Source organism: Neomonachus schauinslandi, chromosome 3 (genome assembly GCF_002201575.2).
Source record: "Neomonachus schauinslandi chromosome 3, ASM220157v2, whole genome shotgun sequence".
Classification (NCBI taxonomy): Eukaryota; Metazoa; Chordata; class Mammalia; order Carnivora; family Phocidae; genus Neomonachus; species Neomonachus schauinslandi.
Genome location: NC_058405.1, coordinates 156482119 through 156496516, shown reverse-complemented (window position 1 = coordinate 156496516; position 14398 = coordinate 156482119).

The following is a 14398-nucleotide window of genomic DNA, read 5'->3' as shown; positions in this document are numbered from 1 at the left end:
AGAAATCTGTTCTTACAGAAGCCCTCTTGGATAACATAAAAACCTGAGCTATCTCAATCATAAATGGAGTTTTGCAGAGTAAGGCTAAGGAGACCTTTACCCATGAGATTTCAAAGATTGGAAGTCTACCAAGACTGCCCCCTAGCCCTCCTCCCTGTATGTACTTTCCTGAGAGAATTGACCTATGACATAAAGGGATGCAAAATAAATCAAACAGCAAACCAGACCACTGCCAGTTTGCCAGCCTCAATTACGATTTCCTAGACAAGAAAGTATGACAGTGCTACTCAGCTATTAAACAACCTTTGACTTATGTTATTGTTGTTCTGGCCTATCAGGCCATACATGGAGACAGGATGAGAAAGGAACAATAGTGAAGTTAATGAGGACTCAACACATTTATCAGTAAATCACACAAGAGCTTGTAGCAAAATAATGGACCATGAAGTCATCAAAATGGATACAATACACATATAAAATGATATACACTAACAAGGGCCAGTAGTGTTTCCCAAAAGCATTTATTTTTTTTAAAGATTTTATTTATTAAGACTATACTTTCAGGGATCATTTCTATAGTTTGTTAAAGATTTTATTATTTATTTGACAGAGAGAGAGAGAGAGCGAGAAGAGGAATACAAGCAGGGGGGAGTGGGAGAGGGAGAAGCAGGCTTCCCGCGGAGCAGGGAGCCCGATGCGGGGCTCGATCCCAGGACCCTGGGATCATGTCCTTGAGCCGAAGGCAGACGCTTAACGACTGAGCCACCCAGGCACCCCATCCCAAAAGCATTTAAAATAGTACACACAACAGATTTATACTCTTTTAATCATGATTGAATCCAGTAAGGTCTCTACGTCAACTTCTAAGATTCTGGCAGACAAGTGCAAAGATCTATTCATCTTGCAGCCACCCAAGACAAGCCTTATATATAAGTTCCCTTGCTTATTAGAACTGCCACCTATCAACATGGAATGGTCTGCCTTTTCTTGAGTCTCTCCTTGCCTTCCATGTATAGAGCCCAGTTGTGAATTTCATCCAGGCAACTCCCAAGGTTTTGAACCAACATGAGACGTAACAGAAGGAGACCAAGCTATTGATGACCAGGAAGCTGCTATACCAGTCCTGAGTTGCCTAACTCCAGACCTCTTATTTCTGAGAGGAAAACAGACCTTACTTTGTTTAAACTACTATTATTTCTAAATCACTGGAGCTGAAACATATTCTAATTGATAGACTCCATTGGGCCATGAGCTTTAGTATCAAGATCAAATATTAAGTTTGAATATTTGTTTTAACCATTTTTTGCCATTTTTAAGCAGTTCACTTGAGTCTCTTTATTTCACCAGAAATATTAGGTTAATTAATTGACAAGAGACTAATCTGGTCAAAGGACAGAATAATCAATGCATGCAGGACATGCATCAAGTTTCTTCCTTGTCCCAACACTGATTTCTGACATGAAGAAAGGAATCCAACAGCCAGTTTGTGAGCAGAATCTGTTAGCAGATGAATGTGTCTACAAGTTGAGACTGCAATTTATTAATTTTGACATGTAAAACTTGGAATTTCCCTTGGTCCACCACCATTAACAATTTCTTAAATACACCTATAGGAGTGTAGTCAGCTTTCCTAAAGTCAGTTTACTCAAAATGTTCATCGTTGGGGAAAAGTCTACTTAAAACTTGTAATCAGTCAGTTAATATAGAAAAGATCCCACACCCTGGTTTTGGCTAATGGCCTTCACCAGATATTTCTTAGTGGGTGTATCCTCAGTATCTCCTGTAAGTTAAAAGTTAGATTCCTAATTCAATAACCTAATTAACGTTAATTAGTCTCAGGTTTGAATTTTTGACACATAAACCCCACACTGGTGCCATGCATTTTATCCCGCATCATAACAGGAATCACTTCCTACCTGGTGTTTTCACTTTTAGTGATCCTAGAATTGGTCAGAATATTCAACACTCCCCATCAACACTTCATCTAATAATTCTTGCAACTGTTGATGACCATTATCTGCATCAGTTATTTCATTAGAGTTTGCAAAATGGTAATTTTTTCCAATTCTATTATTCCTTCTGCATTTATTAGCTGAAATTCCTCTGTACAGAAAAGCTTTCCCTTATCCACCAATACCATTTGATTACCTTGAAAAATAGTTTATACCAGAAAGCCAACATAAATACTTAATTCTTTTCCTTTAATTATCAATTTTCAGAGTAATGAGCTGTGCCTTGTCTCCACTTGGTCTTAGTCAACCTACAAGACTCCAAGTATGCCATATTCATCATTGCGTTGACCATGAATATTAATGAATGTGCAGCCACTGAACTCCCTGCTCTCTAGAAGACCTGTTTCCCGACTCTATTATGCTTCTCTTTAAGCTTCTCTTTAAGCATGTGGGAGGAAAACAAAGCAAAATAACGAAGTCATGACCAGTCTTAGTTAATGTTGTGGAACAGATGTCCCCCTGCTTCTCTGCTCAACACCCCACCTGGTTATCCTCCTTAATTTTGAGCTCCTTTAAAACACCATTTGATGGACAACACCAAGAGCAAACCCTAATGTAAATTATGGACTTGGGGTGATGGGGTGATAATGGTGTGTGAATGTAGATTCATCAATTCTAACAAATGGTGGGGGATGGTGATTATGGGGGAGGCTGCGCATCATGGAGGGGCAGGGAGTATATAGGAAATTTTGGTACATTCTGCTCAATATTTCTGTGACAATAAAATGCTATAAAAAATAAATTCTATTTAAATAAATAAAAAGCACCACTTGACTGCCAGAACTGCTGTACCATCACCCCTTCTAAGCCTGCTTCATTATGTGATGCCAGATGCCCCCAAATTATTTCTCTCCACAAATGGTTACAAATTCCTATAATGTCCATTTCCTTCTTTCAGCTGTCAACTCATACAAGTTAACGCACAATGGGGTTTTAGAATGGAATACTGAAGAAACATGATGCTATCACCTTAAAGTGTTCCAGTAGGAACAGTAGTTGGTGCTGACTGGCATAAAATGTTTCCAAAGTCCTTTGCTTTTACATTTTTCACCTCACATTGTAATTATATCTTATCTATGTTTTGCCCTCAACTAGACTACAAGCTTCTCAAGGGTAGGATTTATCTTATTCATTTTTGTATCCTCCAGCACCTAGCATGGTTCCTGATCCATAGTAGGTGCTCATTAAATATTCTGAGTGAGAAGAATAAATGAAATATTTCCACTTAATAAAAGCAAATGCTGTGTATTACATATATACCAATCTATACCAGAGTTTGGGGTGGGAAATAAGAAAGGAGCATCCACGTTCTGATACCTCAGTCACGGCAAATGTAGGCATTGGAGAAGACAAGAGCAGAAATGGAATGGTACCTCAGAGTGTCTGCACTTGTTTACTAACTGAGCAGATGAATTACAGCTATCAAAAGTTGATGTTATTTAGTATCATATGGGCATTTATTTAAAGAAAAGTGCCTTCATATCAACCAACACACTGATCATTGAACACCAGGAAAATCCAAAGTAATGATGTATCATTTCTTTATTATTTCTCTAAATCTTCCAGACTACACAATCCTATAAGACAGCAACCAAAAGAGGTGTGAAAAAATTAATCATGCCAAGGCAGAGCATTTAATTTCCTTTTATCCTGTAGTACCTTTAGCAATACATTTTGAACCTAATCCATTTTCATATTCTCCCTGAATAGGCAGATACTTTTTGGAAATTTTTGTTTAATTTAAGAGGTAACTGATATTTTTTGCCAAATCTCCTTTCATGGAAGTAGAGGTACATTGTGTAATGTCCTCTTTTAATGACACTTAGAAATATAGCCAACACTGCCTAAACTGAGTTTATTACAATTTCTAGGTGTTTAAACCAGTATTGAGCTCAATACTTCATTTTTAATTGAGGTTGAATTCATGCAAATCTTTGTTGAGCATACCAATTTATACAAACCTAGACATTCAGTTTACCACCCAAGAAAGTATGACAAGAATAATATCATAGTAAAGAGATTGTTATTTTTATGCTTAACTGTGAAGGGATGCTGTTTCTCCTTGTGTGTGTAGACTTAAATAACCTTAAAAAATTATCTTCAATGTCACTTAGAGTTGAAAATAAGTATTTTTATCTGACCATGCCCTCATAATGTAAATATGCGATATTCCAAGTATTATTTAATCTCCTACAGCTCAGATGATTTTATAAAATAAATCCTTGTGGATCTTAACTTCCAGATCTGTGAAACTTATTTCTTCCCATCCTACTTCCTTCTAATTCACTAGTGACACCCTACAGCAGCCTTCACTGCAAGCTATAGAAACAATGTACAGTCTGTTCCCCTCTGCAGTTTTTCTCTTCTCTCTGTGGTACCAGGAGGCAACAGGGCTCTTAGCATCTGCCAGACTGATTTGCCTCCTTTCTCCAGACCAGACCTTTTCTGTATATTTTTTCTTCATTTCATCAAAGTGAAGCAAAAATTGCAAGTAATCATGAAAAAGATCAGTCAAAAGATTGCACTTTCCCTTTAATCCCTATTAAAACCAATGCCATGTTTATTTTTTTAATGTGGTTATTAGAAAATTTAAAATTACTGTGGCTGATGTTGGTGGCTTGCATTATATATCCACTGGGCAACACTGATATGGACTCACTCTTCCTGCCTCTGCCCTGCCTCTACAGATGGCTTCTTTCAACCACCCAGAGTCTTGAACTTTAGAACTTACTAGTTTTTGGGAACATAGAGCAAAAAGAACTGCCCACAATTTGTAGCTGGACCAACATGAACACAAACCTTCCTGGCCAGTGTTCCATGTGAAGATATGGGAATTGTTCTCACCCTTTTTTATTACTTTTCATAGAAAAGAAACTATGGCCCCATTATGACATCCTATCACTTAGTTACATCAGCTGGGGACATAGAGGGGTGGGACAGGCTTCTTTTTTTAGAAGCATAAAAAGAAAATGAGCACGATCCCTAAACAAAGAGGAAGGTTTACGTAGGAATTCTGCCAAAGTCACATGTGTTCCTCCTTGACGCAGATCTAATCTGTGGCCAGAGAACCTGGCCAGAGAAGGATAGACCAGCTCTATAGTCAGTCAATGGCACGCATGTCCATTAGAAGCAAAAATGATTGCATAGTGATGCTAAAAAACGCAGGCCCCCATCAAAAGGGATTTGTCTAAGTGTCTTCCATAAAAGACTCCTTGACTTCTCGGACCAAAGAGGCTAACACTGTCATCTGTACACTGGGCTCTAAATATGTTGGTGAAGAGAACATAGTGTATCCTCTTCCAGAGGTTGCCAAAAATAGCTAATTATCAAGATTACCTGGGGGAGCTTTTCAAAAACCACAAATCCCCTCAGTAAGGATCTCTAGGGGTGAATTAATATGAACCAATGGCCAGAGTCTGAATGGTACTCACCTTTCATTCTGGGCAAAGAGGATTTCTTAAGAGAATAATATGAGAGAGGCCAGCTTCTGTCTTGGCTTCTCTGTTCTTTGTTTATATGCTATGGAGGACAAAAGGGTGGGATGAAACATTGTGCTAAGAACTAAAATTTGGACATATGCTGACGAACATATACACCACAGAATGATTCACGGATTGTACTCAGCAAGCCTGTAGTATATAATATATCCAAACAGTATTAATTGCCAGATACACTTAGACATAATTCCATGTGTTCTCACAGTATTTTAAAAACACACTAGTGTACATTATGAGTCTATCCTTAAAATCAATGCCTGGGGATGTAATATCTTGTCTGAGAGACATCAGCGACTTGTCAAACAAAGGGAAGACTGAGTATGTTATTTTTACCCATTAGCTGCCCTCTTCCCATTGTGAAAATGTTCCTCCCTGATCCATGTGATATGGAAGGAAGTGTCAATTACAGGGCCTTTCCTGACAGCCACAAGAGTGAGCAAGTGACCCAAGCCATGCCAATCATGATCTTCCAAACTGTGGTTGGTTCAAGATCAAATCTGCAAATAGAGTCAACTGTTGACTGTTTCTCTTCTTTTTGGTGCTGTAACCTGAGAAAACCTTGAAGCTTAGAGCTCTTCCACATCCTTTTACTCTTTCCCAGTTAAGCACCAGCCATAGATTAGTGTGATGGGCCTGAGACCCAGCTTCAGAGTTGGACCCAAAGGGACATAAGTATAAACTGATCGTCCTGGCCACAGTGACTGTGTAAAATAGAGCTGGTAACAGTGTCCCATAAAGTTTTGAAGATTACATAGGCTAATCAAGTTAGAACAGCATCTGGCACATAATAGTTCTCAATAAATATCATTATGTCCCTAGCATCTAAATGTTGACATTTTTCAAAACGCCTGATAATATCAAGTTATGGGTTTCCATAACTTGTTATTTGTAGAGTACTGCTGATCATTTTCTAAGAATTATTTAACTTCTGCTGACCTGGATTTTTGTTAGAAGATGTATAAAAGTGATTCCCTTGGCTATTTCTCTGCACCATTTCTTAAAAGTCAGTTTCTGAGAATGTCTGAATGATGCCTGAATTTTATAGTTCCTTGTATTAAGTTAATTATTTTTGTTAAATGTCTTTAATATTAAACACTTATCAGCATAAGACACAATGCAGTGGCTGATGGCCACATTGCCCTTTTGCTTTATAACAAAACTCTCCTCAAGATAGTATAAGGAGATACTTCTTCAGGTCTAGGGATTTTCCTGTACAAACAGGATGTATGTCAAGGCTAAAAATTGGGTTACTGTGCAAATAGGGGAAAAGCAATAAGCACATTACTTATAATCCTATTTTTAGTTCCACTGCCTTCCACACTGCTGCCAGAGTGATAACAGAAACACAGATGGGATTGTGTTATTCCACTGCTTAATAGTCTTCAAATGGCTCTTCACTGCCTAGAAAATGTCCAAATTCCTTAAAAGCCCAAGGCTCTAAAAAATCTGCTCCTATAACCTCATGTTTACTTGTTCCCTCCTCTACATCCATGTTCTGACTTCTGAATACACCATGTACTTATTTGTTTCAATTCCTTTACTTATGTGACTCCCACAATTGCAATACCTTTCTTATCTGGCATATCATAATCTGCCAAGCTAATCTGATATGCTATCTGTGTTATGCTTCATGCTTATTTCATCTCTTGCTAGTTCCCAGGAAGAATTAATCATTTCCCTCTCTGACTTTGTAGAGGACTCATTTCAAGTACTATGCTGGGGAGAAAATGTGAGGTCAAATCAGACATCAGCCCTGCCCCTCATGGGGCATGAAGTCTCATGGCAAGTCAGGTTTTAATGATATTTCACAAATATAAGTTAAACTATGATAAGAGGAACATGGTGTTGTAAGATCATTTAGGCACTAAGTAAAAAAAAAAAAAGGCTTTCCTGAAAGATCTGAAGAATAGCAATAAACTACATGAAGAGAGGCAGGAAGGGTAATAAAATCATATACAAAGTCCCATAGGCAGGAAAGATCATCAGAGTGCAAGAGCTAGAAGGCCAGGGCGGTGGGAATGCAAAGATCATTGAGAAGCCTACAGTTGATTGACCCTGGAGAATAATACAATAGTTTTTCTTCTCAACCCTTTACATTCATCTATTCTAATTAATCCTTTTGTCTCTAGAGAAAGATGAGATACCAAGAAAATTCAATATAGAATTTGTCAGATTTTCAATATTCTATTACTGCTAATTCTTAATGAGAAGGTGAACCATTCCCTGAAGACTACTTACAGCATTCTCAAATAAAATTTCTCTATTCTTGGGGCATCTGGGTGGCTCAGTCAGTTAAGCATCTGACTCTTGATTTCGGCTCAGGGTTGTGAGATTGAGCCCCCCATCGGGCTCCTCACTCAGCGGGGAGTCTGCTTAAGATTCTCTCCCCCTCTTTCTCTGCCCCTCCCCCACCTCTCTTTAAACTAAAAAATAAGTAAATCTTTAAAAAATTTTTTTCTCTGTTCTTTGTAGTCCCTTATATACTGCCCTTGACTGTTCATGAGTTACAAAAGCTGTGCTCAGCATCAGGGGCTATCATTGCTCAGAAAATAAAGTGACAGCTTGTTTTCACTGGCAGGAGTAAACCAACACCCTTCTGCCAACAACCTCCACAAGTACTCCCTGACACACATACCCTATATATCCTGTAGAGGACAAATAAGCTAACTGGTGAGAAAATTAATTGCCGCAATTTTACTCCACGTTACATTCGTCACAAGATTTCTAGTGTTATTGGTCATAGAAAATTGAGTATATCTCTCTAAAAGTAAATTCTTTAAAAAATTCCTCAAGAGATTGATGTGCCAGAGACTTTTCACAGTAACAGTAACGGAGATAGCCAACTCTCAGGGTTCATTACAAAAACAAGGGTTTTTCTGGATCATGGATTTGAGTGTACTTTGTGATTATTTCTTTTAGGAAAGATGCATCTGAATCCTATGTGCATGACAAATACAGTTAGAAAAGGCAATGATTTAATATTTATTCCACTTACTCATTCAACAGATATTTATTAAGTATTTACCCTGGCTTCCTCTCTATGACAACTATGGTCAGAAATGATATGTATTTGTGATCTATGTATTTTATTTCCTTAACTCAGACAACTGAAGAATCATAGAAAACAAAAGTTATTTTCTGTAAGACTTGCATATCTGTTTTATTTCTAGATCTTCAAATGCATATGTATCAGATATTAATTTCCATTTTGTGATTGAGAACACTAGCATTCCATAATTAATCTTAGTGACGGTCCCAGAAATGATAAATGGACCAGCAGAAATTGTGAAGATGAGTCCAGAATCAAAGTACTACATCACTTTTGATAGAATCAGAACAAAACTTTCCATTCCATTTATGTGAGGCAGGTTACAGAGTAAAGCAAAAATGTAACTGGTCCCTCTCAATTCTAAAATTAGTTTTTTTGTGTTTTTATTTAATGTCTTTGTTGGAGCTTCTCTCTAACCATTCAGGACAAGAAGTCGTCCCAAAGCTTAAATCTTTGGGGCAGGGAGAAGATGGAGTCATGGCAGACAGTGCTGTGTTCAATATTTGCTGGTAAGCCTGCTTATTACTATAAAAGGAGCCATCACCTATTTGCTCACAAGCAGACAGACCTCAACTAGACACACAGATGCATTGTTACAGTGTCTCCTACAAGTTCAACATCATGTTCTCACTGCTCTTTTCAAAGGGAAACTTATAGGACTGTTGCCTGGATACCAAGACTCCAACTTGTATTGCAGTAGTTCATACTTCTGTCTCCATCTGTCAGGTATTTAAGTCTTTACAATATCAAACACTCAACCTAGAATTTATAATCATAGGGAAACTAAATTGCCTCCAAAGAGAGGCAAGAGAAATGGTGGTTTCTTTTTTTCCCCCATTAAATCACAGTTTTGCAAATAGTTGTCTTTGTGATTTGGGGCAATACAAATTCCTCAGCATTTTATTTTCAACCAAGGGTTACCCTCCTTCTTGTGTTTGTGTGTGTTTAGATTAACTTTTTGAAAATAGTGCATTTGCAACAAGATGACCTTTTAAAAACCAGATCCTTAAGAATTTTGAAATTCCTATGGGTAGAAGTTGTAAAGAAACTGAAAACACGTTTAAAACCTGAAAAAATATTTTATCTTACAATGTATAGTAACTAATTCTCTTCTGAGACTTGCTAATTTCTTTGTACTTACAACTGAATGGCCACACTTAGCTATACAAATAAAAACCAAAAATGAATCAATTCTCTTTGGGGCACAAGTCTGAAGCCCCATAAACCCTTATGCTGGCATTATGAATAACCAACAAGCAGTTGGATTGCTGCTATAAGCTGGATGGGGTCTCTGCAGACATTGTTGTTTTTTTGTTGGGCAGCCAAAGGAGCTGAGAAAAATGTTTTCCTTTGAAATTTAGTGTGCACTCTGCCTAAAAATGGTCCGTGGTTTATGTGAAGAAGTTGTATTCTTGTTTGAGCAGAAACTCTTAGACAAGATGAGGAGTTGCTTCTTCAAGTCAAACTGGAAAAAGGACCCAAAAGAAACTGCACAGAACCTAATGAGTTTCAAGCAGGAACAGGCTGTTAATGTTCTCCTTGTGCTATTTCATATGAGACAACCCAGACGTTGAGTGATACACCAATTTTGGACCATTACGTTCTGAGATGATTAATTTATTGAGGCCAGAGTATGAAGCCACGACCACATCCTTCAAGTACAGTTGGACATTTCCTTGAAAGCAGTGGATTTCCCACTGTAAATCACTCGAGAAAAAGTAGTTCCAGGAACAGGAGAGGAAACTCTTGGACTTTGGTGAGGGCAAAAATTTCTTACCTATTCTTTGCCTCATGGCTATTTGTAATAAACCAACAAGTAAAAGACAAATCCCATTGCTTTCCTGGTAATGAGGATCAAGCCATTACCAGCCACATGGAAACGAGCTGAGGAACAGCCCTATCTATACTAAAGTTAAGCATGTAAGTCCTGGTAAGACTTCCCAGTAGAAGAAGTCTGGATCTATGGATTCTGAAAGTCATCCCACCCAGTAGCATTTGTACATTTTTGCATGTGTGCTTAAACTTCCTTTTGATTATATCCAAACATAGAAAAATCTAGTTAAAAGTTACAGTCTGATGGATCATTTCCACACTGGTAAGTAAGAACCTCCTGAAAATCTGCTATTCTATAAACACAATGAGAACACTGACAAAAATTATCAAAATCAACCTATTCAGAACTCTGGAAATTAACTAAAGACTTGCAACAATCCAAGGAGTTTTATTCAAGAAAAATGGTTGAATTGCAGAATGAACTCTGAGTTTTATGACATTTTAACTTGCTCTAATCCTGTCTGCCTCTCCCCAGCTCTATGATATCCTTGAAAAACAATAGCCTAGGCTGTTGGTTGTTGGAATTTACAACAGCTGTAAGTACCAACAGCCTAGCAGCCACTGGAGGGAGAAGAATATACTTGAAACTCCTCAATAGCCCTATCGCTAGAAAACTGTCATGATTTGACTTGTCTGGAAGCTTATTGAGAAGCTTCATTCTCAAGGTTGGTCTCGCTTGGCCGGTGAGAGCAGCTCTATCCCTAAGGTATTTGATGAAAACAATCAGCAACAATTATATAACATTACAGTTCCTGAGGCAGCATTTCCAATTGGGGCTAAAAAGCTGACCACAAAACTTGAAAGGAAAAGCTGGGAAATGAGATATCCACAGAGAAATTTTAAAAACTTCTATATATTTCTGAGATTCTAGAAGGTCATACCCACATTCAGGAGCTATGCACATGCTCAGGAAAGACTTGAGAAGACCCTAATCTTTCACATTTGACATATTTTGAGGCTATTCATAAGCAAGAAGTAAAGGCTAAGACAGAGTTGCAAACTGCCTACTGAAGTATTGAAGTTATGCCCCAACACACATACAGAGTTCTTCAGCAAAGGCTGAGAGACTTTCTGATTGAAGGAACTTTAAGAAATCTCTGTTCAATCCTTAGCTGACCACTAAGAAAATCAACTAGAGACTTCAGTGGCTGCACATGACAAAGAATATAGACCATAGAATTAGCCTAAGAAAGTCACTAAACAAACAGCAAAAACAAAAGGAAAGGGCAACAATCTGATTTTTAGAGTCACATAAGTGTCCCATTTTCAACAAAAAATTATAAAACAGGCACACACACACACACACACACACACACACTTCAGGAAATTATAGCCCACACACAGGGAAAAAAAGTCAATAAAAACTATCCATGATGGAGTGCCTGGGTGGCTCAGTCGTTAAGCATCTGCCTTTGGCTCAAGTCATGATCCCAGGGTCTTGGGATGGAGCCCCACATCGCTCTCCCTCTCCCACTCCCCCTGCTTGTGTTCCCTCTCTCGCTGTCTCTCTCTCTCTCTGTCAAATAAATAAAATCTTAAAAAAAAAACTATCCCTAATAAAACCCAGCCATTAGGGGCGCCTGGGTGGCTCAGTTGGTTAAGTGACTGCCTTCGGCTCAGGTCATGATCCTGGAGTTCTGGGATCAAGTCCCACATCAGGCTCCCCGCTCAGCAGGGAGTCTGCTTCTCCCTCTGACCCTCCCCCCTCTCATGTGCTCTCTCTCTCTCATTCTCTCTCTTTCAAATAAATAAAATCTTAAAAAAAAACCCAGCCATTGAACTTACTAGACACTTTAAAACTGCTATTATATTTAAAAAAAGCTTTAAAAAAAAACCCATGTCTAAAATACTAAAGGAAATTATGAGAACAATATCTTACCAAATACAGAATAAAGAAAAATAAAAAATCAAGTAAAAATTCTGGAGTTGAAAAGTACAATAGCTAAAATGAAAAATGCAGTAAAGGGACTCAACAGCACATTTGAAGGTACAAAACAAAGAATCAGAAAATTTTAAGAAAGGCTAAATAAGATTATTCAGCCTGGAAAAAAAGATTATTCAGCCTGATGAACAGAAAAGAAAAGGGATAAATAAAGATGAATAGAGCTTCTGATATCTATGGGACACTATCAAATATATCAATGTATGAATAATGGGAGTCCCAGAAAGATAAAAAGGAAAAAGCAGAAAGAATACTTGGAGAAATTATAGTCCAAAAATGCCCAAATTTGATGAGAACTGTCAATATGCATATCCAAGAAGCTCAACAAACCCAAGTAGAATTAAATTCAAAGAGCTCCTACACATATTATACTCAAACTCCCAAAAAGACAAAAAGAGAATCCTGAAAGCAGCAAGAGAAAAGTGATTCATTATATATAAGGATTCTCAACAAGATTAATAGCTGACTTCTGATCAAAAACCATTGAGGCCAGAAAGAAATGAGATGACCTATTCAACGTATTGAAAGGAAAAAACCTGTACACCAAGAATCTGTACCTTTACAACTATTCTTCAAAAGTGAAGGAGAAATTTTAAGACATTATCAGATAAACAAAAAATGAGAGAATAATTGCCAGTCAACTCCTGGCCAAAAACAACCCATCTTAGATTACTTATACATCATGGCCTAATGGTTGTCGTTATGTTCCCATAATTGCTCTTTTCATCTTAGACCTGAAACACTGGTATCTGTCCTTTTATTCCAAACTAAAAATTGTGCTCTAGCCCTGAACTTGTTTAGAATATATTTATACATCAATGGGAATTGATACACACTTATTAAACTTTAATGTTACCAAGCATCAGATTTAAAAGTACACTTTCTCCTATTTTGAATTGAAATTTGGATGTAATTCTGCCTGAGTCTAGAAGCGTGCCCATAACATAATTTATTCTTTCCCTAAATGTATTTATGTATCTAGCAGGTAAGAATCAAGAGAGGTGGAAAGGGGGACTAACTATAACCATTTTCTAAAATTCACTACAAATTTTGGTTAACTCCTAAGAGTTGGTTAGGCTAATGCACTTCAAAAAAATTTTCATTATTTGAGAACTCTAAGTACAGACTCTGCTTATCTTTAGCAAAGATGCTTTAAAAAAATCAAGCACCATATTCTACCTGCCCATCTGGATGTGCCCAGCCTCAGTCCCATCATCTTTGACAATTGCTTTCATACCAACCTCATCTTCTACTCCTTAAACTCCATGCCAGAGAGTTCTTTGGATAGGTTGTGCTTTTTTTTTTTTTTTTTTAACTCAGTGGCTCCATTAACATAGTCAGATTCCTCATCTTTTAAGACCAAAATATCCCCTCCTATATAAATTCTTCTCTGACATCCTGGGCAGTTGGTCAGGACTTCCTCTTCTGCAGTTCCACTTCTGCTTTTATTTTCTGTAAGAACTTATCACATTATACAATAATTATCTGCCCATATGGATGCTACCATTAGACTCTGATCTCCTCCAGAAATGGCACCTCTCATGGATCTCTGTGTCCCTGACCTTCAACACAGTAACCAGAAGGGACTCAGTGAGGGTTGGCTCCATGAATTATTTGAAACAGGTAACTAAATTTTACTAATGAATTATAGGTATAAAAGCCTATAATGGAATAATTAGGGGTCCTCACCATAATAGTTTCTAACACCAGCTACCTGCTAATAATGTGCTCTTTGATAATCCATCAATGTAAAAATCCTCTGCTGATTCATGACTATTACTCATACAGAAGGGATGTGAGTAGTCAACGCTCACATCTAGGGTACTTTACCTATGTTTTACTTATTTGAATAAACATATGAAGCAGTACCCTTGAGAAACAATCAATGCTAACCTCAGCAACTTGACCACTCATGTAAATCTATGCCTGACCAATTCCCTCACAAGTATTGCAAATAGGCCTAGGTATGTCTGACTCTGAGGATGAATGCAGGTCTCCCAGGGAATGTAGTACACAAGTAACTTTGAGCACCTGAATTAATCATCTCATGATTCTAAACACTTAT